This window comes from Papaver somniferum, chromosome 7, assembly GCF_003573695.1.
Source record: "Papaver somniferum cultivar HN1 chromosome 7, ASM357369v1, whole genome shotgun sequence".
NCBI lineage: Eukaryota > Viridiplantae > Streptophyta > Magnoliopsida > Ranunculales > Papaveraceae > Papaver > Papaver somniferum.
In genome coordinates, this window is record NC_039364.1 from 49925637 (window position 1) to 49951167 (window position 25531).

At 35.8% G+C, this 25531-nt stretch overlaps 1 long non-coding RNA gene across 1 annotated transcript; it reads right to left on the bottom strand.

Annotated features, from left to right (window-relative positions):
- Positions 1-184: 184 nt before the first annotated feature.
- On the bottom strand, positions 185-15461 carry LOC113294994. The gene is made up of 3 exons (XR_003332754.1): positions 15396-15461; positions 5744-5826; positions 185-241 (listed from the first exon to the last, which is right to left on the bottom strand). It is a non-coding gene; the product is annotated as an uncharacterized LOC113294994 (long non-coding RNA).
- Between the last annotated feature and the right edge of the window lie 10070 nt (positions 15462-25531).

Genomic DNA, 25531 nt, shown 5'->3' on the forward strand with positions numbered 1-25531 from the left:
GCCGGGTGGTCCATGACGGGCCATAACAGGCTTTGGGCTACTTCGGATACAGGCGGGCTCAGGCGGATACAGGCAGGCCGAGTATTTTCGGGTATTATTTACACCCCTACCGATCACCGTCCTGATTTCACCTACCTTAGATATTGTACAATTAAATGACATAAATACCCTTTACGACGATGGTGACCACTAAACGCAGACAAATTAGGCGCCGTCTCTGAGTTTGCGGGCTCCTGCAAGTCTGCAGCAAATAAAAAGTGAAAAGTACATAAATGAACTAAAAAAGTGGCTTAATCTTAAAAGGGTACACATATTACACATGGCATCACACGTCAACAGCACCCATACGGTGGACCTTATGGTGGCACGTGAGATCTGGAATCTGAGTGGGAAATTGCCTACCAATGTGGATTGTACCTGAAAAGAGCCAAAGTTGGTGATTTCTAGTCTAAAGAAAGAATGCATAATTTGATTTAAAAGCAAACATTTCTCTAGGTCGGTCATTTGTATGTACCGAATCAGTCAATCAGTAGATATAGAAGATAATCACAAGTGTTAACTAAAAAGCGGGCAGCCACAGCATGCAGAACCGATCATGGCTGAGAATGATTTATCTTTTCTTGATAAGCTCTGAAAAAGTTTTCATATACTAGCTCTTGGATTTCCTCCAAACAAGTGGGCCCCACTCAACAAATGAAAAACAGTAGGGGTAATTCGGATTTTCCAATAACACTGCTGAAACCCCGAAATGAAGTGCACATAGTGTACAAAAAATATATTAAATTAATCAACTAAGTAATGACAACTGCAAGATGAAACTTAGCTTATATAAAGACAACTCTCTTATTGATGTTTAGAAAATTTCTCAAAACTAAACACAAGCTCTAATCTTGCTCATATGATCAACCACAACTTTGGTGATCATATATAGAACTATGAATTCCTTTTCCTAGTCCTATTACCTTATTACATGTCTTTCCTTTTCTTAGAACTAGATGACTTCTAATTCCCTTAGGATTACATCAATTGCCTTTTCTTATCCTAACCAACTTTTTAGAGATTATCTTAGGCTTAATGTTGAAGTTTATCCAACATTCTCTCCCTTAAGCTTCAACTGTGCTTGAGAAAAATCTTGTACTCCTATTAATTTCCTCATCTCTTCAAACTTGATCCGAGCCAATGCCTTTGTTAATATATCTGCCTTCTGCTCAGTTCCAGGTATGTGTTCTACGTTAATGACCTCCTTCTCGATGCATTCTCGTATGAAATGATACCTTTTGTGAATGTGTTTCGTCTTTCCATGAAACACTGGATTTTTAGTGAGTGCAATTGCAGACTTATTATCAATCTTGATGAGAACTTTTTCAGGTTCTCTTTCTTTGATTTCACCCAACAGTTCTTGAAGCCATATTGATTGTTTAGCTGCTTCTGTTGCGGCCATGAACTCAGCTTCACAGGATGAGAGGGCTACAGTGTCTTGCTTCTGTGAACACCATGTAATAGGTGCTTCACCTAGATAAAATATATGACCAGTTGTACCTTTTCCATCATCTTGGTCAATATTATGACTGTTGTCACTGTACCCAGCAATTCCTCTTGATCCTCCTCGACCATACTTCAATCCACAGCTGATTGTTCCTCTTAGATATCTCAATATCTGCTTTATTACATCACCATGAGACTTGCGTGGACTCTGCATATAACGGCTTGCTACTCCCACAGAGAAAGCCAAGTCTGGTCTTGTGTGTAACAAGTATCTAAGGCATCCAACATTTCTTCTATAACTCGTTGGATCAATCTCAGCTTCTTCTTGTGCCTTTGAAACTTTAAGTCCAAACTCCATTGGTGTCTTAGTTGGATTACAAGTTTCAAGTCCTGCTTCTTTCAGAATTCTCCTTGCATAAGCTTCTTGTTTAATCTGAATCCCATCTACTCCTTGATGGACTTCTATGCCAAGGTAATAAGTGAGTTTTCCGAGGTATGACATCTCAAACTTTGATGACATTTCTCTCTTGAACTCATTGATCACCTTAAGGGAGTTGCCATTCAAAAATAGATCATCTACATAGACTGCAATCACAAGAAGCGTTCCCTTTTCTTCTCTTTTGTATACTGATGTTTCTTTAGAGCACTTAACAAATCTGATTTCTCTTAAGATTTGATCTAACTTTGTATTCCAGGCTTGAGGAGCTTGTCTTAGACCATATAGAGCTTTTGATAACTTATAAACCTTATGCTCTTGTCCTTTTACTTCAAAACCTTCTGGTCGTTCAACATATACATCTTCTCGCAATTCACCATGTAAGAATGCTGTCTTAACGTCTAAGTGGTGAATTTCCCATGAGTTTGATGTTGCTTGTGCTATTAAGAGACGAATTGTCTCTAGTCTAGCAACTGGTGCGAAAACTTCATCAAAGTCTATGCCTGATTCTTGAACCCATCCCTTAGCTACAAGTCTTGCTTTATATTTGTTGACAGTACCATCAGCATTCCGTTTTATTTTGAAGATCCACTTAAGACCAATCACTTTTACCCCACCTGGATTATCAACTAGAAACCAAGTCTTGTTTCTGTTGATTGAAATAATTTCTTCTCTACATGCTTGTGTCCATTTAGTCGAGACCTTTGCTTCCTGAAAATTCCTTGGTTCATCATTAACAGAGAGTAGCATAATCTCACATTCTTCTGCAGCTTGAAGAACATAATCCTCCAGATACTGTGGCTTTTGTATCTGTCTTGTTGATTTTCGCAGTGGAATGGGTTGAGTTATTTCATCGATCTCTTCTTCTTCTGCTGCTTCTTCTTCTTCTTCTACTTCTTCGTTATTCTCAGTGTTTTCATTATTCTCTTCTTCTTCTTGATTAACATCATTGTTTCCATTGGTATTGATGATTATGGGTCCTTCGCCTTCATCAATTACTTGACCCTATCTCATGTGAAACATTCCTGGATCCCTACTTGGTCCATCTTTAGTTTCTTTCCAGTTCCAGTTTGCGTTTTCATCGAATACCACATCTCGACTCACTATTACTCTTTTCGTTGTTGGATTGAATAATCTGTAAGCTTTGGATCCAGGCTCAATTCCTAGATGCAAAAGAGTCTGAGATCGATCATCCAGTTTCTTAAGAGTTGCAGAATCAACTTTTGCGTATGCTTTGCAACCAAACACTCTTAAATGATCTATGTTTGGTTTTCTATTTCGCAAACTTTTATATGGAGTCATGTCTTTCAGAGCTTTCGTAGGTATCCTGTTTATCAGGTATGTGGAGTGTCGTACAGCTTCTCCCCATAGATAATTAGGTACCTGCATAGCCTTTAAAAAACTTCTTGTCATCTCCATTAGAGTCTTGTTTCTCCTCTCCACCACTCCGTTTTGTTGTGGTAGCCCTCGAACGATCTTGTTCTGAGACATAGTTTTTAAGGTTCTGAAACTTATGTGTCCTAACCTTGCGTGCCACTTGCATGTCTGATCTTCCAGTCTCATATTCAGACATAATGGCCTTCCAATCATGAGACTTATCTTGTCTATTCTGTGAGCGTGAGACTCTAACTAAAAGTATTCCGCTTGAGTCATGAACTTTTAGATAATCTTGTCGCATTCTAACATCACATCCAACTTCTGTAGCTTGTCCTAAACTTAGAATGTTGCTTTGTAAGTTTGGGATGAAGTAGATGTTTGTGACAAGCTTCTGTTCTCCGGTTTTGCTCTGAAATAGAATTGATCCTTTCCCTTCAATTTCTACAGAAGATCCATCCCCAAACTTCACTTGTCCTTTGATTTTCTCATTGAGTTCAGAAAAGTAGTGTCTCTTACCAGTCATGTGATTGCTGGCTCCATTATCTAAATACCAGATTCATTCTTCTCCATCCTTTGATTCGCAGTTCTTTGGTATTAGTTTCCCTTCGTTTAAGAATACAACTTCGTGCATGAAAAGAGCTGTATCTGCTTCCCTTGTTTCATTCTTGTTTGCTTCTTCCATCTTTTGTATTCTTTCAGGGCATACAGAGGAGAAGTGTCATGGTTTATCACATCTGTAACAAATAATGTTTGATCTATCCTTCTTTTCTTTCCCTTGGTTTTGATCATTCTGACTTGTTGTTCTATCTTGTGAGTTAAACCTTCCTCCCCTTCCTCGGCCTCTGTTTCCTCTACCACCTCTTCCACGACCTCTTCCTCTTGTCGCAGAGTTTTGTTGGTAAGAGTTTGTGTACAAGAGTTTTCCTTGAGTTTCTCCATTGTTTTCTTCATCAAGGATTCTTTCTTCATATGCTTTCAATCTTCCAATTATATCTTCATAGCTAGTCTTCTTTAAATCTAAGACTTGTTCGAGAGAGGCTATGATATGAATATACTTGGATCTTGGTAAACTATTGAGAAACTTCTTTACCAGTTTATCTTCATCAATGGATTGTCCAAGTGACGCAGCTTTTGAGGCTATCTCTGATAGCTTTCCTGCAAATCTATCAATAGTATCAGTGTCTTTCATCTTCATTCTTTCAAATTCAGACATTAAGATTTGCAGACGGGCTTCTTTAACTCGATCAGCTCCGAGATTACGTGCCTTTATTGCATCCCAAATTTTCTTTGAAGTTTCATGTTCACCAACTTGTAGAACAAGACATTCTGGTATTGCTTGAAAGAGTAATCCAATGGCAACATTGTTTTTGTCTGGGTCCAATATACCAGGATCAATTGTTTCCCAAACTTTGTAGATTTTCATCAGTACCTTCATTCTCATGGCCCATACTATGTAGTTTGTGGCGTTGAGGACTGGAACTTGTATTGATGGTGGCGTGAACTGTTTTGCACCCACAATGGTGGTTTCGTTTTCCATGGCTCAGAAACAAGCTCTGATACCAATTAATGGCAACTGCAAGATGAAACTTAGCTTATATAAAGACAACTCTCTTTATTGATGTTTAGAAAATCTCTCAAAACTAAACACAAGCTCTAATCTTGCTCATATGATCAACCACAACTTTGGTGATCATATATATATAGAACTATGAATTCCTTTTCCTAGTCCTATTACCTTATTACATGTCTTTCCTTTTCTTAGAACTAGATGACTTCTAATTCCCTTAGGATTACATCAATTGCCTTTTCTTATCCTAACCAACTTGTTAGAGATTATCTTAGGCTTAATGTTGAAGTTTATCCAACACTAAGAAACTTCACAGTGAAGGAAGATTGGAAAACACCCAACAGACTAATGTGTTTATTGAGTGTTTTTACAAGTACACAAACAAACTGAACTTTGCAGTTTATGTTACCAATCAAAACAAAACAAAACAAGCAGGGAACAAAGAAACAACTTCAGATGCAACACACAAATCTAGCTTGAATGCACCTCCATGTAGTTCTATATTTTAGTTCTTTGTATAAAAATATGGTGAGTCAATCAGTCAAATGTGTTCTGTAGTTCTGTAAGTGTTCTGTAGTTCTATAAATTGAAGTTCTCCTGGATCAAGAACTAGAACTACTACACTGTTAGTCTACTACTAGATAAATGTTGAGATGCTGGAACAAGAAAACTGCTAGAAGACACACCAACATGGATTGAAAAATCGCCTGCCCAGAAAACACATATTACTAGTTCCTTCAACAGTCAGGTAAGCTCTCTGTAGGTAATCTGAATAAAATTCTTGCAACAAAAATTCTTCCTTTATATATATGCAATCATCTGTCTATATGTTTTATTTTGAATGAGAACATCTTATTAATCATTATTGAAATATTTACCAGTACTTGTTTGAACCAAAGAAGTAAGAACCTTCGTATTTAGATTTTCAGTAGCTGCATATGAGTCCTGGAGATGCTTTAACCTGCACAGTGTAGATACCACCTCTGAAGCATATTATTTAAAGAGAAAACAACAGAAAGAAACATAAAATAAGTTAAGCAATACTCATTGAGGGGGAAAAAAATTAACACATTGATCTAAGAAATTTACAGATTACTAGTTCTGTACACAGGTTTTTGAAACAGAAAACAAAAAAGTGTAACGTTCACAATATTAATTTTAGATTGCAAGATTCTAGTAATGAATCTAAAACCTAAGTTTCCAGCAAAACCCAACTCCTGTTACAGATGGGAAAAAAAAATCCAGTTTGATACACTGTCTTAAGCTCACTAATAGGCGCCACAATCAATGAGTAATCTATTTCGTTTCGTTAGTAGGAACATTATCCCCTTGTATCTATGATAGAAAATTCCATCATTTTCTAGCTAACTCCAGTAAGAGCTTAAAATGCCGCTTACAGTACTGCTATATTACCAATTCTTCTGTCTACTCAATTCCATTCTATAACTAAGCAAACAGAGTACTCATCTTTCTCTAGGGACACTCCATTTTTATCACTAACTTGTAGGAGGAGATAATGAACGCTCGAGATAATTATCCAGGTAACAGAAATCCACAACCTAAGTAGCTTTTCGACAAAGTCCCAATCCTGTTTTGTTACCTTGTCTTTACCCCTGATGTCTCTATGAGAAAGAGATGATAGCCGCAGATCTACACAATGACTTCAGCAGAATTAAGCAGGAGTATATAGGTTGGTGTCTGCATAATTTGGTGATTCGCAAGTTCCAGCACATACGAAAGCATACATTTCAGATTTGTAAATGGATAGCAAATATATCATTTTCAGACATATTGAACACCTTACTATTATCACATTTTAACGGTCTTTTTTCTTTCTTTCTTTTTTTTGACAAAAACTTCATTCGTAACTGCAAATATTACATATCACAAGTTAACTGAACACTAGCAAGTCAGGTACTAGATTAAGCCACCACCTTTCTGATCTAGCTGTTGAGATTTCACATGTTTAGCAAGTAAATCTGCAGTTTCGTTGCACACTCTTGGTACATATTTGCAAGAGCACCATTAGCCAAACACTACCACTTGGCAAATAGTAAACCCTGCCGTGGAGGAGAAGTAGAGGTACCATTCAAAAACTCAAAGACATTTTTGTTCTCTGTTTCAAAACATTTGCAAACTCTGTTGATGAGCTAGTTGAGATGTTAAGTCTAAATAGAAATGGAATTGAATGTTCCAAATAAGTTGCAAATATGAGTGAAGTTTAGAACAGAGTGGTCTGAGTGTAATCACCATAAAAAAAAAACATCCCCAAGCCCCATGGAAAATCTCTTAAAAGCAAATAGGAAAGATGCATATATACACGTATGGCTGTTTTCACTAATTTAGAATGAGGTCTGAAACAGCCATGCAATAAAGTCCCTGTGCCAATTACGTGGAGGACATACTAAATTAAACTAAGAGACTGCACTGATCGCGATCTCACCCATATAAGCTTCACTGCCCTTTAAAGAAATATAACATAAATCAGCAAATTGATTGAATTTCTTGCTTGAAGATACTGATTGTCGAGCTTGGAAGCAGTACTGCTGTTCCCCAAAATACATACCACATTGCTGTCTCCTGTTTTCATCCAAACAGTGCTATGTTCTGTTTTTATTGGTTCAGAATTCCTAAAGCTGAAGGACCTGATGTCTGAATCTGAAGCACGGCTTGCGATATCATGCATGCAACACGTGTCTGGTTAGTCAGCGAGAATCCAGCATCCCTTTTATAGGGTTCTTCTTCATACTCATATGCTGTAATACATGCCATAGGATGCTTGCCATGGCAACGGAACTACCTCAGAAACACAACTCAGCCTCTGCTCCCTCGTTACCAACTCATGAGGACAGTAAGACCCTGAATCCAGTCGCGTATTGTTTAATACATATGCACTTACCTAGTTTGGGAATGAGTGATGTTAATCCTACATTTCCTAACAGAGCATATAGAGTTTAGATTACATGACATCGGTCGTGCATTAAGAACATGTATATGTAGATTGAGCTTGGGTTAAGCTCACACCTCTTCCAGACAGCTTTTATTATGAGTTTACTTAGTGTGTTTATCCACCTTATCATTGACTTGCTGAAGCAGATCCTCGCGGTATATGTTCAACTGAACCTTTTAGGCAAGCTAAAGTTTGGGATAGGATGTTGGAGATTTCCTAAAAAATCACTATGTTTGGTCATTCAAGAGGGGTCTAACGGAGGCAGCTTCTTAGGTGGATGGGTGATACACCACCATGTGATGTTTGACCTGTTGGTGTGATGAATTTGAATTCAAACTCCTAACAGGCTCATATAGAACAGATGCCAAGAGACATTGATCAACAAATATCTTAAAGAGGCAAGTATGTTGATGTTATATCATCAAGACACAACAAGCTTTCGAGATTTCCATAATAAAATGACTCCTGTTCATACGAGTAATCGCAACTCGCCACAATCTCCTATGTAGTTTAGGAAAAACTCAATGCGATACTTCTTACTTTTTACATTAAAACGGAGGTTATCATAATATCTGGTCTACGTGTAAGTTGAGCCCTAAAGCAAGATCACGTTTAAAGAGAAGGAAAAAAAAAGTGTGCAATACTTGCAGAAGTGTAAAATTCGACAAGCAAATCATGTGGGTCAAAGCAGTTTTGTGGAGGCAGTGGCACTCCATGCACCCATGCCGGTGAGAGTCAATGGCGGAATGGAATCAAGGGTTGGGTAATCCTGGTTAGCCCCATATTTTAAGCCTCTAAACTAGTAGCTTATATAATTATCCCTGTCAGTTTAGCCACCTAAATCCTCATATTAATTGTACCGCATTATTAACTTAATACAGCGTAAAAACAACTCTTCTAGAATATGGTGTGATCTTCACTAACCATCTTAACCATGTTAAACTTGTTGTACATGACCTCTTTAGAATTTTATATCCCTAGTAATCACGGGTGTCTTAAAAACTTATTTCCACGTTATGTACATATTTTTAGCCCAGCCCTACATCAAATCCCTATTTTGCCATTGGTGAGAGTAAATGCATCTGAAGTCTGGAGTCATCTCTTACCCAACTTGTCCAAGTCCAAAGATAAATCCTCTTTCGAAGAAAAATAAACAATGATTTACTCAAGTAACAATCGAGTAACAAAGCTACCTCAACTAACAAGTCGATCACAAAAAACAAGATCATCTCAATCAGTAACCTTTTCATCATATTGACAATCAAAGTTTCAAGACTATTCTTTTTACTGTCTGTTCTAACACTCGGGGGCAGAGCCAGAATCCACAAGAAGAGGGGAAAAAAGTTCAAAATTGCTTTGTGGTGCCATGATATGAATGACATAGTGTGAAAATATGAATAAATCACCCTTCCAACCTAACCACCCCAATTTGCCTACACTAGCGCCCCTGTGAACACTTCCCATGTTACCTCACGTATATAACTTCTTCCTCCCCCACTATATCCATGATGATGATGTATGGCATGACATGGCATGATGATGAAATGAAATGGGCCTAACCTCGGAAACCGGCTTGCAAGGTCAGAACTGTCTAACGCGTATGCACTTCACAAATCCAGGAGATCTAGGCGCTATGGGACTATATATACTCAACACCATCCACCCGGAGCGCGGGACAAACAAGATTCTTACTTAATCACACAATCACACAGAAACTATCAACACCCATATACCCTTACTGGGTCAAACAATCTCTTAACGGGCCAAGTAACATTCACACCATCCACACACCTGCTCTTATTCCATGTTAAAGTCCGTGGACATAACTAACCTCGAAAACCGACTTGCGGGAGGGTTAGGGTTGGCCTAACCAATGTGGACAACCTTAATAAGAGTTAGGGTTCCATATGCTCGTGGTATCATTTGTAATCCTTTGGCGGGCATAAATGCTTGCATCAATGGAATTGTCTTTACTTTTGCATTGCCTTATTCGATGAATCTTCCATGGTTTTATTGCTTTTTTTTTCTTCGTATTTTATGATATGTGAACCGATTAACTATTTGATCTCAATGAAAATGTTTATCCTTTTGGATTTGACCTTTGAGTTTATTTCTTTTGCAGGTATGGTGATATCAACGTCACTCTGAATCTAAGAGCTTCTCCAATGGAATGTGTGTGACGAAAAAAATATTAATCCACATAGGATACACAACAATAATTATAAAAAATCATCTTCAACCCATTGATGTGAGGATGATGTGGCAAAAAAAAAGTTAGACATATCTCTAGGTCAACCTCTAAAACTAGAGGATGTCTTCCCATCCTAGTCACATTTTTGTTAATAAAAATCATTAAAAACAAAAAAGAAAATAATTTTAACCAATTATATGCCTACAAATAAGTAAAAGGATGATACAACATTATATGGGTTGGAGACAAAAATTATTTTCTCCTAATATTTAGGATTTTATACCTAGATGATGTTTTAAAAGTGATGCCACATATGAAAGATCCACGATCACCATTGGAGAAGTTGTAAGATGCGGCTATGATGTGGTCGAGGCCTATCTTTATATGATGACATGTATACATAAATTTTTCCCCAAAAGGGTTTTATCACCTAACTGTTGTCTGAAGTGCCTATTTTTCCCAAAAAAAACAAAAGCAATTACGAGGATTTTGAGGGGGCAAGTTTTTAGTTTAGATACGTGTCAAAATATTAAGATTGGCCACATACAGAATACATGTGGACGGACCGATCACATCTTAGTCGTAGGGTGGAATCTATACCAAAACCCTAAGGGTATTTTTAGTATTTGGCATACAACTAACTCCACGCTCTATCTCTTCACTTGCATGTGACATGACCTTCTCTGTTCATGTAGCTACTCTTGATCAAAATACTTTTTTTGTCCTTTTGGGATGGACCTATTTTTTGGTGATTGCTAAAAGCTGGTACCAGCTTTGCTAGGGATGGTACCAATCCATATATCCAACGGTCAAAACTCTGTTGTTTTATATGGACTGGTACCAGCCCTACCAAAGCTGGTACCAACCTTTAGCAATTGTGCTATTTTTTGAGCTATTTTTGATTAGTTTTATATTAAAGATACCCATACAACCTGGAATTTCGAACTCGTTCGTCCTTTGATAATGGCGTCAAATGCTACTCATTTTTTAAATTGAATCCATGTAACATCTTTGGATACACCCAATTACACACCATCGAGTTAAGCAAGTGAATTTAACGCACGAGGTACTATAATTATGACTTTTCTTTGTTTTTACCCTTTATGTGTTGCTTCACCAGTGTTGTTTCCAGATACCCATCTCTGCATTTAAATGTTAGGCTTTTAAACCATTATAGCATGTACCTTTCTTGGTCCCATTTCTCAATATCTATTTACCTCAAGTAGAATTTCGTATATTACTTTATTAACTTCATCCATCCATCCTCTTTCAATAGGCAGTGTCACTTCAACCTTTATTTTGTTTGGGTGTCTAAGTCCATCTCGACTTCCCCGTAGAAGCATTAACTTAAGCCATGCTAGATAACCTTCTAATTCCTAATTCTCTTAGGCATGTGATGATTTTAAACGACCAATGTTAAAACCTAATTTGGACATGCCCATTTACGCATTCACTAATGTTTTTTCCTGATACATGCCTACCATATATCTTGCTTGGTTCTATTTCTCTACATCAATCTACCTTAAGTAGAATTTCACTCACTACTTCACTAACTTCATCCATCAATCTTCATTGAATAGGCAATGCTACTTCAACCTTCTATTGTCTCGACGTCTAATTCCACCTCGACTTCAATGTATAAGCATTAGTGAAGCAATACGACCTAACCTTCAAATTCTTTACTTACTCGTGCCCAAAGTAGTTAATATCGTGTATCGGTATCGTATCGGCTCGGTCCGATACACCTATACAAAAGATTATATTCGTTTTTTTACAGGTGATACATCATTAAGACCAAGAATTTTAAATATTTATAAATTTTTCAATCTAAATTTTTTGGTGTCATGTGATGCATTAATTCTCAAAATTAACAGCTTCACTATACAAATTCAATCATATTCCAACATCATTACTGAATCAGATTGAGTTTTCAAGGGTATAGAGGAAGAATATAATTAGGAGGAAAGTTTCTGTTTATAAATTTTAATATATAAATAATTTATTCTACCAAATTACTCTTGCCGATATTATCAGTGTACAGGTGAGCCTGATATATCGGTTTGTATCGGCCGATACGAGCATTTTTATCGTTCAATCCTTGTATCACCGATATTTAAGATATCATACAGTTTTTTTTCGATACACGATAAAAACCTATAATATCGGCCGATACAACCGATATTGACTACCTTGCTCGTGCCAAAGATGATTTTAAGCAGATTCATCTTAAAAAAATAAACCTATCCGATGCAACACTTGTTTTCCTATTTTTGTAAATCTCCAAAGTGTTATCAATGTTTGCATACTTGAAGTTCACTTCTACATGTGAAATTCTGAAACCTCGAAAAAACGGTTGAATTCTCTCCTTATATCAAAACAGAAAAACTTATTCTACCTAAGATTTAAGCATGTAGAAGATTTTTTTGCTACCCCAAGCCTTGGTTGATCAATGGAGATGTTTCAGCTATCGTGCAGATCCTCTTTGATGGTGAGCATGTCACTATGGAAAAATAATATAGCAGGTTTCTCATAAGCATCCATATGAAAGGAAAATTCAATAGATAATATAATGAATGAAGCTCCCGGTGATATTGTAAGACCAGTTGGCAAGATGTCAATCTGCAAATATCCTTATGACATAGATTCCTATGATAATACAGCGAATGAAACTCTCAGAGAGATTGTAAGATCAACTGGCAAGATGTCAATCTACATGGATCCTTATGGCAGAGATTTAAACGAAGAAAATGTGGAAGTTATGGTTGAGGTTAAAGTTACCAAGAAGCTTGTTATCGTTCTGATCATTTTGTTGAGTGTGTTAAAGTGGGATTGAGTTCTCTTATACTTTACCCTTTTTGCCTTTGCCTATTCTGTATGTCGTGCTCTAGACCATAACAAAGATCATTGTAACTCAAAAACAATGGACTATGTTGCTTTTCTTAACCCTTAACTTGCACTCTTATGGTCTTTACAACTTATACCTCAAGCTTTGCTCCAAAAGCGAGTACTTTAACTTTCCCTACTGCCAGAAACAATCCATTAACATGTCTTCGTTTCTCAAAAGGAGGCCCAATTGTAGTCCAAAAGATCCATTTTTTCTTTCGAGCCTTGTTAGTTTGATGAATAAGGTAATTTCCAACTAAAACTCTTCTTGCCAAATCATATCCCTAACCCTCCTTTCTTTTAATTGGGGAAAAGGTACTTCCTCTAGCATCAAAGCCATGACATTGATGAATATTCTTTCAAACCCATTGCAACATAAGGTCATTACTTTATTACAATCTAAGCCCATTTCTTTCGTCAGTCCAGATTACCATGATTCGGATTTGACTCATCCACATGGATTTAACTTATCTTATCTAACCCATTAAAGATTATGCAGATTCAAACAATTTTGGTTCTCTAACTCATATGGTCACCTGACTCCTCCTTAAAAAATAAGCTGGCTACTCGGCTAGAGTTGAGATTGAGTTGCAGCATGATGATTAACCTAAGAAATAGCTTCATCATTATGAAGGGATTGGGCTTGATCTCGTATATCGCATGTGGTGAGAGGTTGAATCTCATAACTAACTTAATAATAGGAATCTTTCTATGATAAGATCAGAAAAATATTTCTTCTACCCATTGGGATCCCCCGCTTAATAAAGCATTCTATAATTAGCATTTCCTCTGTCCTATTATAAAGGAGGATATCTGATTTTCTTAGTCCCACTGAATAGGCGGAATTCTATTTCCAAGATGCTTTTTGACTTACATACCCTTATTTATGTTGTACGAGAAATTATAATTGAGAATAAAATAAAGAGTAAAAACAGAAAAATACATGAAAGTTTATAAAAACCATGCAATTTCTTAGTCTAAGAGATTTTATCTTCTCCACCTATATACTGGGGACGAAGAAATAATAAAATTAAAATTTAATGTTTAGCTTATACCACCGAAGATGGTCTAAATTATTAGATGTATTGAATATATAAAAAATATTCCTAAGGGTAAGTCTAAAATTTTAGATGTGGAGGTCTTAATTAAATTTTTATTTATGACGATTTGGTATGTGTCAAACATAAGACACTTTAATAAGGATGTAATTTCTTGATAATAAGGATCTTATTCTAAAAATTTCTAGAATAAACAAAAAAAAAATACTGCCTCTCTAGAGTTTTAAAAGTTTAGTTGTATTTGTTAAATTTAATAAGTTAAGGAGATTTAACATGGATCTAAGGCCCTGCCACTGAAGACAAATATTTGGGTAGTAAATAAATCAAAATCATGTTTGTCGCAAAAAAAAAAAGCATCATACATGCAAATACTTGAAATTATCTTGGTTTTAAGCAAATGCCATATCAAAAATTTACAATGGTTTCTTTATACTAGGTCCATGCTTAATTAGCATCTTTGTTTCTTCTCCTTCCTACACATATGCCTATGTATCATGTGTTTCATTTCTCATCAACTCCCATTCAACTTTTGCTATGAAACGAAAAGCCACAAGACTACATTTCCAATGTACAACACTAGAACATCTATTGGGAATGATTTCTTTAGTGCAATATTTGCATTAGTAAGGACAGTAAAGTTTTGCCCATAAACTCCAGAAAATTTGAAAATATGAGTTGGATACAAAAGTCAGGCGGGTGCACATCAAACGCAACCAAGGAAAGAGAGATGTGAAGAGAAGCTAGTGGATAAGGCTGCACTAAAAACTTGAAGGATATTTATCTTCCTAGTTGCTGTTTCTATTGTACATGCATGGTTTGGTCTCCCAATCATTCCAATCCACTATTTCATTCTAGCCTTCTACACGCACACATATATAAAACAAAAAACATGTAGCATTATCTGGAGTACATGCATTTATGACAAGTGAAATTATTTTTCTGACAGAGTTATAAAGATGGTGGAATATACTAGAGTCCCAATGCAGTTGGTCAGCTTGGAGAGAGACATAGATATTTTCACAAAAATATCAACACAAGATCGATCTAGTGTGGCATGTAGTAGTACTTTATGTATAGTACTACCAAACAGATCAAGAATAATGATCTAGAAAGAGTTTAACCGTTTACAGATTTGATGATCAAATCATCGTTATTATGCAATTAGATAGATAGCTATCTATGGAGACAAGCATGAAACATGTAGACATATTAATATGGTGAAATTGAACAATCAATTAGTCATAATTAAACATGGGCATGAAGGACCAAACAGAAACTAGTATACATAAACCCTAGGAAATCACTCATCCAGTGCATATACAGGGATGAGAGCAAACAGCTTAGTCTTAAGCAACATAATTAAAGAGATCATTATTAAGCTCAAAAAAATCAAGCCTTAAAACAAAAAATTAACTTGAAATCTTGAGAGAGAGGATGGTATATAGTACCTAGCTAGCTAGAGAGGTAGAGGGAAATCAGATCTCATGAGCAGCAGCCGCAAGTAACTTTGTTAATTTGTTTGTGTTGTATGTATACATACACAAACTGAAATGGTATAAAGGAGGTTATAGTATAACCATACGTCAATGTAGAAATGGATAGGGATCTGAAAATAGAGAGTAACAGAAACTAGTAGAAAAGTTATTCAAATTATATGTTTCTTTTTGCTCTGATTGGTAAATAAACTGATTACTGGTTTTTACACGTTGCAATCCCATTCAGTCGCCACGTATTTCATCTTTAAATACTGTGTGCTATTTACTCCGACGCTCATTATATTAACCAGCCAATCAACGCTAACAGAGTGCTAATACAAAAAAGAAGAAGAAAAACTACTAAGAGCGTCCACAATGGACGACTAAACCCAAATATAATGTCCAGTTGATAGGCGTAGTGGGACGGACCATCGATCAAAATTTAATCAAAGACTAAAATCAAGACCAAATTTGGTCTGCGACCAAGACCAAACCCAAATATAGTCGGGTGTTTATATAGTCCACGCCCCATAACCAGGCGGACGTATAGTCCACGTCCCACCCCAGGCAGACGTATAGTACACGCCCCACACCAGGCGAACGTATAATACACGCCCGTCTTTTTTTTTTTAATCTTTTGTGTGGGGCGGGCTTAATACTTCCGCCCCACTCTTTACAAACTTCAAATGCATGGGGCGGGCATAATACCTCCGCCCCACTTTTTTTATTTTTTTTTTTTATTTTTTTTTCTACACCGGGCGAACGTATACTCCCCGTCCCACACCAGGCGTTGGTATATTCTACGCCCCACACCAAGCGTTGGTATAATGTCCGTCTGACCAAATTTAGTTTTTCCACCGTAGGGTCACACACCAGATTAAACCCAAAATTTGGTCCTTTTTTTCCTCTTTAGTCTTTGGTTATACTCGCACCACTGCAGTTGCTCTAAGAGAGCCATCTCCACCAAGCGATGGAGTGACAATATTACAACTGTCACATTTGTTTCCCAAAAAAAACCAAGTTGCATAACCATGGGGATATCAAATTGTATAGGTTGCCAAAATTAATATCCTCTACTTCCCAACAAACGGGCCACCTATACAGGGGTTAGTCAAATGAGATTCCAAATGACTTTGAGAGAGTTCTCAAATCCACTAATAGTCCATTGAGATTTTTGGTGAGTCTCCTAATGTCTTTTGTTATTGGTTAGAGACTATTTTTAAGTCATTAACAGGGAGGTAGTCAATTGAGATTTTTATAGACTATTACTTTCATAGAGACTATTACTTTCATAGATTTTTTATTTGAGTGACTCCCTGAGATTCTCTAAAAGTATAGAGATTTATGGTGATTTTCTGAGAGTATATTAGAGAGTCTTTGTGACTTGTAGAGACAAAAAAATTGATATTCGTAAAGATTTTATGTGATTTGTAAAGACAAAAAAATGTACAATATTTAATCAAAAATTCAAAACGTCTATTGGTTACTTTATTATGCACATTATAATCTAAGTAAAAATATCATGAATACCTAGTAAAATACGTGTGCATTGTCAAAATAAATCTTGTTGTTGCCTTATGCCTATATTTTCATATTTTTTTTATTTCACTCATCCCACATTCATTTTATTTTCTATTCAATCTCGCCACTGATTACTCCGCAAATGGTTTGTTACTTGGTCGTCAGCTCAAAAAAAAAAAAAATTGGCCCTACTCTCAAAAACAAATATTCTCCAAGTTTCCAAGTCTCCAGAAATATCACCTCTTGAGGAGAGATTTCTACCATGCCTATTTTCGTAAAAAAGTCTCTAAAAATCTCTGAAAACAATAAATCAATGACTTTCAATTCTCATTCGAATAACAGTGATGTTGTAGTGATTCTTATGAAATCCTAATCCAATAACATGGAGTTTCGGAGAATTTAAATGACTTAAAAAAAGTCTCTAACCAATAACAAGAGATATAAGGAGACTCACCAAAAGTCTCAATGGACTAACAGTGGATTGGAGAACTCTCTGAAAGTCATTTGAAATCTCATTTGACTAACCCCCTGTAAAATTCTCTGAAACTCCATGTTATTTTAGGATTTCATAAGAGTCAGTCCAACATCTCTGTTATTCGAATGAGAATTGGAAGTCATTGATTTATTGTTTTCGAAGATATGGAGAGACATTTTTAGGAAAATAGGCATGGTAGAAATCTCTCCTCAATAGGTGATTTTCCGTAGACTTGAAAACTTGGGGAATATTTGTTTTTGAGAGTAGCACCAATTTTTATTTATTTTTTGGTTCTATTTTTTTTTTGTTTGAGGTGATGACCAAGTAATGGGCCATTTGCGGAGTAAACTTTTGGAGAGATTGCATAGAAAATAAAATGAATGTGGGATGGGTGAAATAAAAAAAAAATGAAAACATATGCATAAGGCAACAACGAGATCTATTTTGACAATGAACACGTATTTTACGAGGTATTCATGGTACTTTTATTTATATTATAACGTGCATAATAAAAGAGGAACGCGCAATTGGGGGATAAAAAAACTAATTGGGGGATAGAGGAAAAAGACAAAAACTGGATTTAAATATCAAATCAGGGTCATCCCTTATCTAAGCATTTTATCTGATTCCTAATCTACCCCTTACTAATCATGTTTAGTGGTTAAATATAATTAGTTAAGTTAATAGATTAGTTTGATAATCATTAGAATAAATCATTATCATTGAATTTGTTGATGCAACAACATCAAATCAAGATATTTATGATCATGAAGGTTTAGACGAAGAACCAACCCAGGAAAGTAAACTAGTTGAACATATAAGTGTTCCAATTACTCATATATAGGTATTAATGTATTGAATTTTTTTTCATTGAATTCGCCATTGTTGCGCCTGAAAAACTCAGTGCCGGCATGGTAAAAGTATGAATACCATGACGGCAGTGACCAAACCGGCATGGTATTCATACTTTCACAATGTCGGTACACAATATCCCCCAATTTGGAAAATTGGAAGTACACTACCGGCATAAAAAGTTCATTATCGAGCATGCCAGTAGTAGTGCCGGCATGGTTGATTCCCAAGTGTACCGTGCCGGTTTGAGGACAAAAACATGCAGAAAACTTGTCTGAAATAGCAAATACCGGCATGGTATTCATCTTAAAAAACCATGCCGGAACTAGTACCGGCATGGTGTTCATCCTAACAAACCATGCCGGCACTAGAACCGACATGGTATTCATCCTAAAAAACCATGCCGGCACTTGTACCGGCATGGTATTATCCTAAAAAACCATGCCGGCACTAGTACTGGCATGGTATTCATCCTAAAAACTACGCCGGAACAAAAAAATAGTAGGGTATTCATCATAAACACAAGCCGGGAGTGGATTGAAAGTTTATGATTCTAACCCAAACGAAGTTTTAAAACAACAACAACAACAAATTAAATATGATTAGGTATCATGTACCTTCTCAATAAAGCCATTTCTTCTTCTTCTTCTTTCTCAAGAACTATTCAATTTAACCTATCTTTAAGAACTTGTTAGGGTTTGATTTTGATTTTTAGTTTTAAATTTTAATTTAGATGGAAGGGTATTTCAGTATTTCCGCCCCCAAAAAACACCCCTTAACGGATATTATTGGATGGGGTTAGTAATTCATATCCCCCAATTAGTTATTCTAAAATAACCGGCAGATGTTTTGAAGTTTTGATTGGATATTATATATTTTTTTATCTCTACAAATCAAGAAACTCTTTACGAATATCAATTTTTTGTCTCTACAAGTCACAAAGACTCTCTAATATACTCTCAGAGAATCACTAGAAATTTGTATATTTTCAGAGAATCTCCGGCAGTCACTCAAATGAAAAATCTATGGAAGTCTTTATAAATCTCAATTGACTACCTCCATGTTAGTATTTGCAGATAATATGAAAAAGAGATATATTTTCAGTAATTTTATCTTATTTATTTTTTTGTGTTAAAACTTTGAGTCAACATATCTCACAAATTAAAAGGCGGATATAGATATTATACAACTGGAAAGAATTTTAAATGGTTATGTTATCATGTGCATCCATTTAAAAGATAAGAGTCGGTCATTGCATTGGAAAATATAAAAAATAATTAAAAAAATAGGAGAGATGATGTTATATTTGCATTTATATAGAGAAGTCCAAATAATCCATTAAAATTCGCATTCGCTAATGCAAATTAACATCATCTCTCCTATTTTTTTTAATTATTTTTTTTACATTTTCCTCTGCAATCGTTGACTCTTGACACTATATATAGTGGAGTCTTGTATTCCTACAAACTCATTGCGGAACACACCTGAGACAAGTATGAGGTTATTGTTCCTAGCAAGTAGTCTGATTTAACTTGGACAAATCACGATTAACTAGTTTAGGATCAAGAAGCACTAGTAGTACTGTTGGTGGGTAATTAAATCGTCATTTAGTTTTTGTTGTTTGTTATTGAACTAACGCATAGTTATATTCTAGATAAGTTCTTATTTATTCCATGGTCATTCTTTTTTATGTAAGGCCACTCGAAACTTTGGTGGCCATATTTTAGCTCCAAAACTTGAAGTTACTTGGTTAGATTATCAGAGTCAACTTCGTTAGGTTAGACTAGGAACAATATAAATATTGAGACTTGCTCGTGTTACTTTGAAGAACTTGAAGACGTATGAGCATTAATGAACACATCATCCTTCTATTCGAGGTTATTAATACAAACTTGACATGTTTCCGTTTCTGTCTATATTCCTTTCAAGTCGTTTAGATTGGAAAAAAAATAAACGAGGTATATTTATATATCTCAAGTATTGGCGATTTGATCATTCCAATGTGACCAAAGTGTCAAAGAAGCATAAACTAGTTATTTTACACAACTATGATATATTGAATTACGAAGTATAACATTTATCTTTTAACTTCGTAAATGCGACATAACACTTTCCTTGTAATCTGTTATTAGTTAGTGTATTAAACTACTGGGTTGATTCCATACCTAGAAAACTATGTTTTAACCATATAATTTTAAGGAAGTAGACTTGTGAAACTTGTTTCATAGCGGAAAAGAAGATCCCTTAAGCAAGGATCTCTACTAGGACCGGTTCCAAGGATCTCTAGTAGGATCGATCCATTCATAAGGATCTCTTGCTGGACCGATCCCTTGATTGACCAATAAAAAACATTTTTCCAATTACAATTATAAACTTATGGTTTGGATAACTATCGGAAATACGGTTTGGTTAATATGGAAAGTTCATAATATCGACATAATATTTTGAACATGTGTTAAACTCTTATTACTTAATGTTCAAGTATTTTCCTTGATACTTAAGGTTAGATCCCGAACCGAAATATTTCATAATATCTTTTTGGTGTTCGGAATTTATATGTCTTTAGTTCGCCGTAATTAAAGAATATCTTTGGTTGTTATATTGTTAAATATATTTATTATGCTAGCTAATATTGATTTGTCATCAAAGAGAGATTTCGGTATATTAGTTTGACAATAGTTGAAATATTTACAAAACCGAAAATAAACATTTATTACATATCATTTGTATTTTCGGGTTTGGTGATTCCTTGAACGTCCAAACTACCTTGGTCATTATAAATAGTGAAGTTTGTCTTTCTTGCAAACGTGTCCCGTAACACACAGAACTTCGCGTTTAGTGTGAGAAAGCCCACTAGCAGTATTCTCGTAATACTCACTGAAAAGGGTGAGTATCCTAATTATGTGAAATATCTTACGTGCCTTCATTTAAAGACTTCTTTGGGATCAAGAAGCATCTAGAAGTACCGTTGGTGGGAAACTAGAATCGTGTTATTATTTTAGTTTTCGATTATTGATTTAATTGACTAACGGTATAGTTGAACCTTGATAGATCTAGTTTATTTATTATATGATCTTTCACTTCTGATATAAGATCACTCGAACTAGTTACAGGATCAGCGATGTCAGATATGCTTTCTAGATCTGAAGTTAGGACATGTTGTCGTCCATTGTTAGAAGACTCCGTTCTTTTCCTAATCGGTCATAAGTGGGATCAAGTTGTTTGTGCAGGTACTTTAAAGACTGGAGATTTGAATACTATAAGATTTTCTTATTGGTATTCAGATCTTTGTGATAACTTTGTGCACATTTGATTGACTGAGATTCGACAAGATCGTTTATCTTGATAGACCGTTTATAAATTTTGTAAAGATCCGCGATCTATCTTTTTGTTAGAGCATAGCTCGGTTGAACCCACCAAGCGTTAGTATGTCAAGTTTGGCTGTCATATTTAGTATCAAAACTCATCTAGAGTCGCTTGATTAATTACTACAGTCAACTTCGTTTAGGTTAGACTAGAAAGTCTAGGAATGTTGAGACTTACAAGTACTACTCTAAAGACATGAGAATGTGAAGAAGTGACGACCACAACGAAGCCATCATCCTTCCACTTGAGGTTAGTAATACTAACTTGACTTGTTTCCATTCATATCAAGTCGCTTTATATTGAAAACATAACATGCGAAGCTATATATATAACACTCTAGTGATTAAACTTGGTCATAACATTATGATCAAAGTATCGAAGAATTATATTGAATTACTAAGTATAACGCCTATCTTTTGAACTTCGTAAATACGACATCAACATAATCTATGTATTTAGTTACTTGATTATGTGTGGGATATAGGTGTGATTTCATCCTAGAAAACTATGTATTGTTACATTGGTTTAAGGAAGTATATGTATGAACTTGTTTCATAATCGAAAGAGAAATTAATAAGTGTGTTGGTCCGGTTTTAATTGAACATTATTTGGATGACCAATGCAAGATGACAAGATGGAACCAATATTAACTTATGTTGAAAATCAAGGTAGAACCGGTCACAACTTGTATTGTATGACAAGGTATAACCGATCCTAAATAGTATTAGGAGACAAGGTAGAACTGGTCATAGCTTATATTGAGTGACATGGTATAACCGATCCTAACTAGTTTTGGGAAGCAAAGCAGAACCGGTCATATCCTATATCTAGTGACATGGTAGAACCGATCCTAACTTGTTTTAGGAAGCAGGGTAAAACCGGTTATAACCTATATTGGGAGTCATGGTAGAACCGTTCCTATCTTAGTTTGGGAGTCATGGTAGAACCGGTCCCAAGACCAAAACCGAGTTTCCAATATTCACATATTTCTCTGAGTAGTGTGTGAATTTGGAATTAGGGTTTGCTAAGATAGGAAACTTCTAGATGTCGACATTATTTGAACATGTGCACAACTCTTATTATTTATTGTTCAAAGATATTCCTTGGTACTCAAGGTGATCCCAAACCGAAATAATTGAAAAATATTTAATTATGATTTTCGATTTTATATGTATTAATTACTAGCATTAAAGCATATACTCTAGAAAAGGATTATTAGTTAATGTGCTAAACTAATAATAGAAATTTTCTATGAGAGATTTCGGAAATATTAGTTGACATTTATTGGAAATAGGAAAACCGAAATTAGGTACTTTATTGCATATCTTGAGAATATTTTCGGTTTTCGAATTTCCTTGTTGTCCAAACAACCTTGGTCCATAAATACTTGAGTTTGTAATTTGTTAAAACTTCATTCGTGTTATTTCTACTAGAGCCGTCTATCCGAAGAGGAAAGTACCCTAATTAGGCAAAATCTTTTACAACCGCTCGTTTAAAGACTTATGTGGGATCAAGAAGCTCTACGAGTACAGTTGGTGGAAAACTAGATAATTGCATTGTTATTTTAGTTTTTGATTATTGATTTGATTGACTAACGGTGGTTCAAACTTTGATTGCACCTAGTTTGATTATTCTTGAGAGCCTTTTCTTCTGACATAAGGGTCACTCAAACTAGATCAAAGTATCGACGGGATCTTTAGAACTGTTGTTAGATCTAAAGAAATCTTGTGATAATCCATTGTTAACAGATTCTGTTTTGTGTGCAGGCGCTTTAAAGATTAATCGAAGATTTGAAGACGAAGAAGATTTTTCTAATTAGTTTTTGTATCTTGTGAATTTGTGAACACATCTTGATCAACTGGGATCCGACTTAGATTAGATTTATCTCTTGATAGATTTAATCAGAAAGTCGTATAGATCGACAACTATCATTTGGTGGTATTCTTCAGTATTCGAATCTGATAGTTGTGAATGTGAATGTAAGTTACTGATTCAGACTGATCTTACCCGACAAAGGAGTTTATTAGATTAAATGGAAGAGCCTTTGTCAACAACTCAACAAATATTTTTTTCAAAAGATTATTGAAGTGTTTACCAAACAGTTTTATTCCTTTACTGTTTGGAATACGATCTAAAGGAGTTGAGGTATATTAAAACAACTTGAGATAGTGATTTCTATCTTGAGGTTCACGTGCGTGACCAAAAGGTCGAAGACGCAGGGATACTGAGGAAACTAAGTAACTAGGGGTAGTTTACTTGGTCTCAACTATACGAAGTTTGCTTATGTTCTTTGTATAGCGGCTTAATAGTGAGAGTAATCAACTCTGGACTAGGTCTCTGATAGGTGTCTAAAACACCTTAATATTTATCTATTGTTTATGCTTTCTTCGCTAAGTTTTCTTGTAAATTATGTATCTTATGTTTTCTTTTGAGTGTTTAGGTACTTTGGAATCATTTGGAAGAAAAGAAGAAGAAACGTCACTTAAAAGGCAAAAAGATGCAAATGTTGTTGGAGGCGAAACTATTTCTCATCATTTGCTTTTATTTCTTCATCTCTGTCTGAAAAGCATGTCAGTTTTAGTGATGTAAATTATTGTCTGAAGAGTATGACAGCTTTAGTGATGAAGAGACATTTAAGAGAAGAAGTGAATCTGAGAAGTAAGAGACGGATGTTGTAGGTGGAAGAATTCGAGGAAAGAAAAGTGTCAGAATGGAGCACAGAAGTTAAAGCTCGTGCCAACAAATGCTTGCCATCATGGGCTGGCAAGTCTCCAAGCTGCGGACAAAGCCACAAAGGGAATCAACAAGGCATTATGTTTACATGAGTTGCATGGCTAGTTCACAAGACAGGCATTTTAAAGTCTGTATAATGGGCTTAATAACTGATGTGTAGCCCGTTCAATGCAGAGAGGTCATAAACAGATAGTGGATTTCACCACCACGACACTACACATGTGCAGGTGAAGAGGAGAAAAATTAGGTCTCAATAGAGACCCAGTATTCTTTTCTTTTGTCACCAGTTAACAAACAAAGAAGGGGATCTGGTTGTTGTTGCCGCACCGTCGACCTAGCCAAGCAGCGGCGTTATAGCTTTTCTCCATGGATCAAGACCCTTACCTGAAGCTGAGATGAAGAAGGAAGAATGGAGTGAATATGCTGGCGTTCTGAACCGGAAAAAGGAAAGAAATTGAGCTGAAATTCAGTTGGAAATGTGCTGCTGCTGTGTCTGATTTTGGGGAGTATACAATGGGTATTTGCCAGGGTCCATCAAGGGATTTTGAAGCTCAACCTTACAGGCTAAAATGAGTTCGAACTGATGTTTGAATCAGTGGTTCGAGTGTGTGCTAGTTAGAGCTCAGGTTGATGGCAGAATTGTTGGTTTGTTTGAAGACGTAAACCAGATGAATGGGGTGGAATTGAAGCTGTTGTTGCGATGGCTGAATCATGGAGCTGAGGTCTGAAATTGGGGCAAATTTGTGAACGGAAATCAGCGAAAAAGAGGAGGATTTCAAGTAGTTTCTGCTGACAAGAACGACGAAGGGTGTAGCTCAAATTACATGCTGAATTGGTTCAATTCGGAGGAGATATGGCGAGTTCTTGATCTGAATTACAGTTGTAATAGGTTGCTGCTACAACCAAACTGATGGATTGTTCTACAGGGTTTTGGGTTCAAATTGTAATTCGTGGTGATTTAAGGTCAGGTTTGAAGCTGAGAATTGGTTGTTGCTGTCAAGAGTTACGAGACATCTACAAAGGGAAGAACTAAAGCTGTGTTCTGGTGGTTGTAGTTCAATTTGCAGGGTTGATTTGGGTATCGAAATGTGGTTGCTGTTTGGTGAAGATGTCAGTGGAGTTGAGGATTGTTCATGAGCAGAAGCAATGGGTTTTTGAGAGC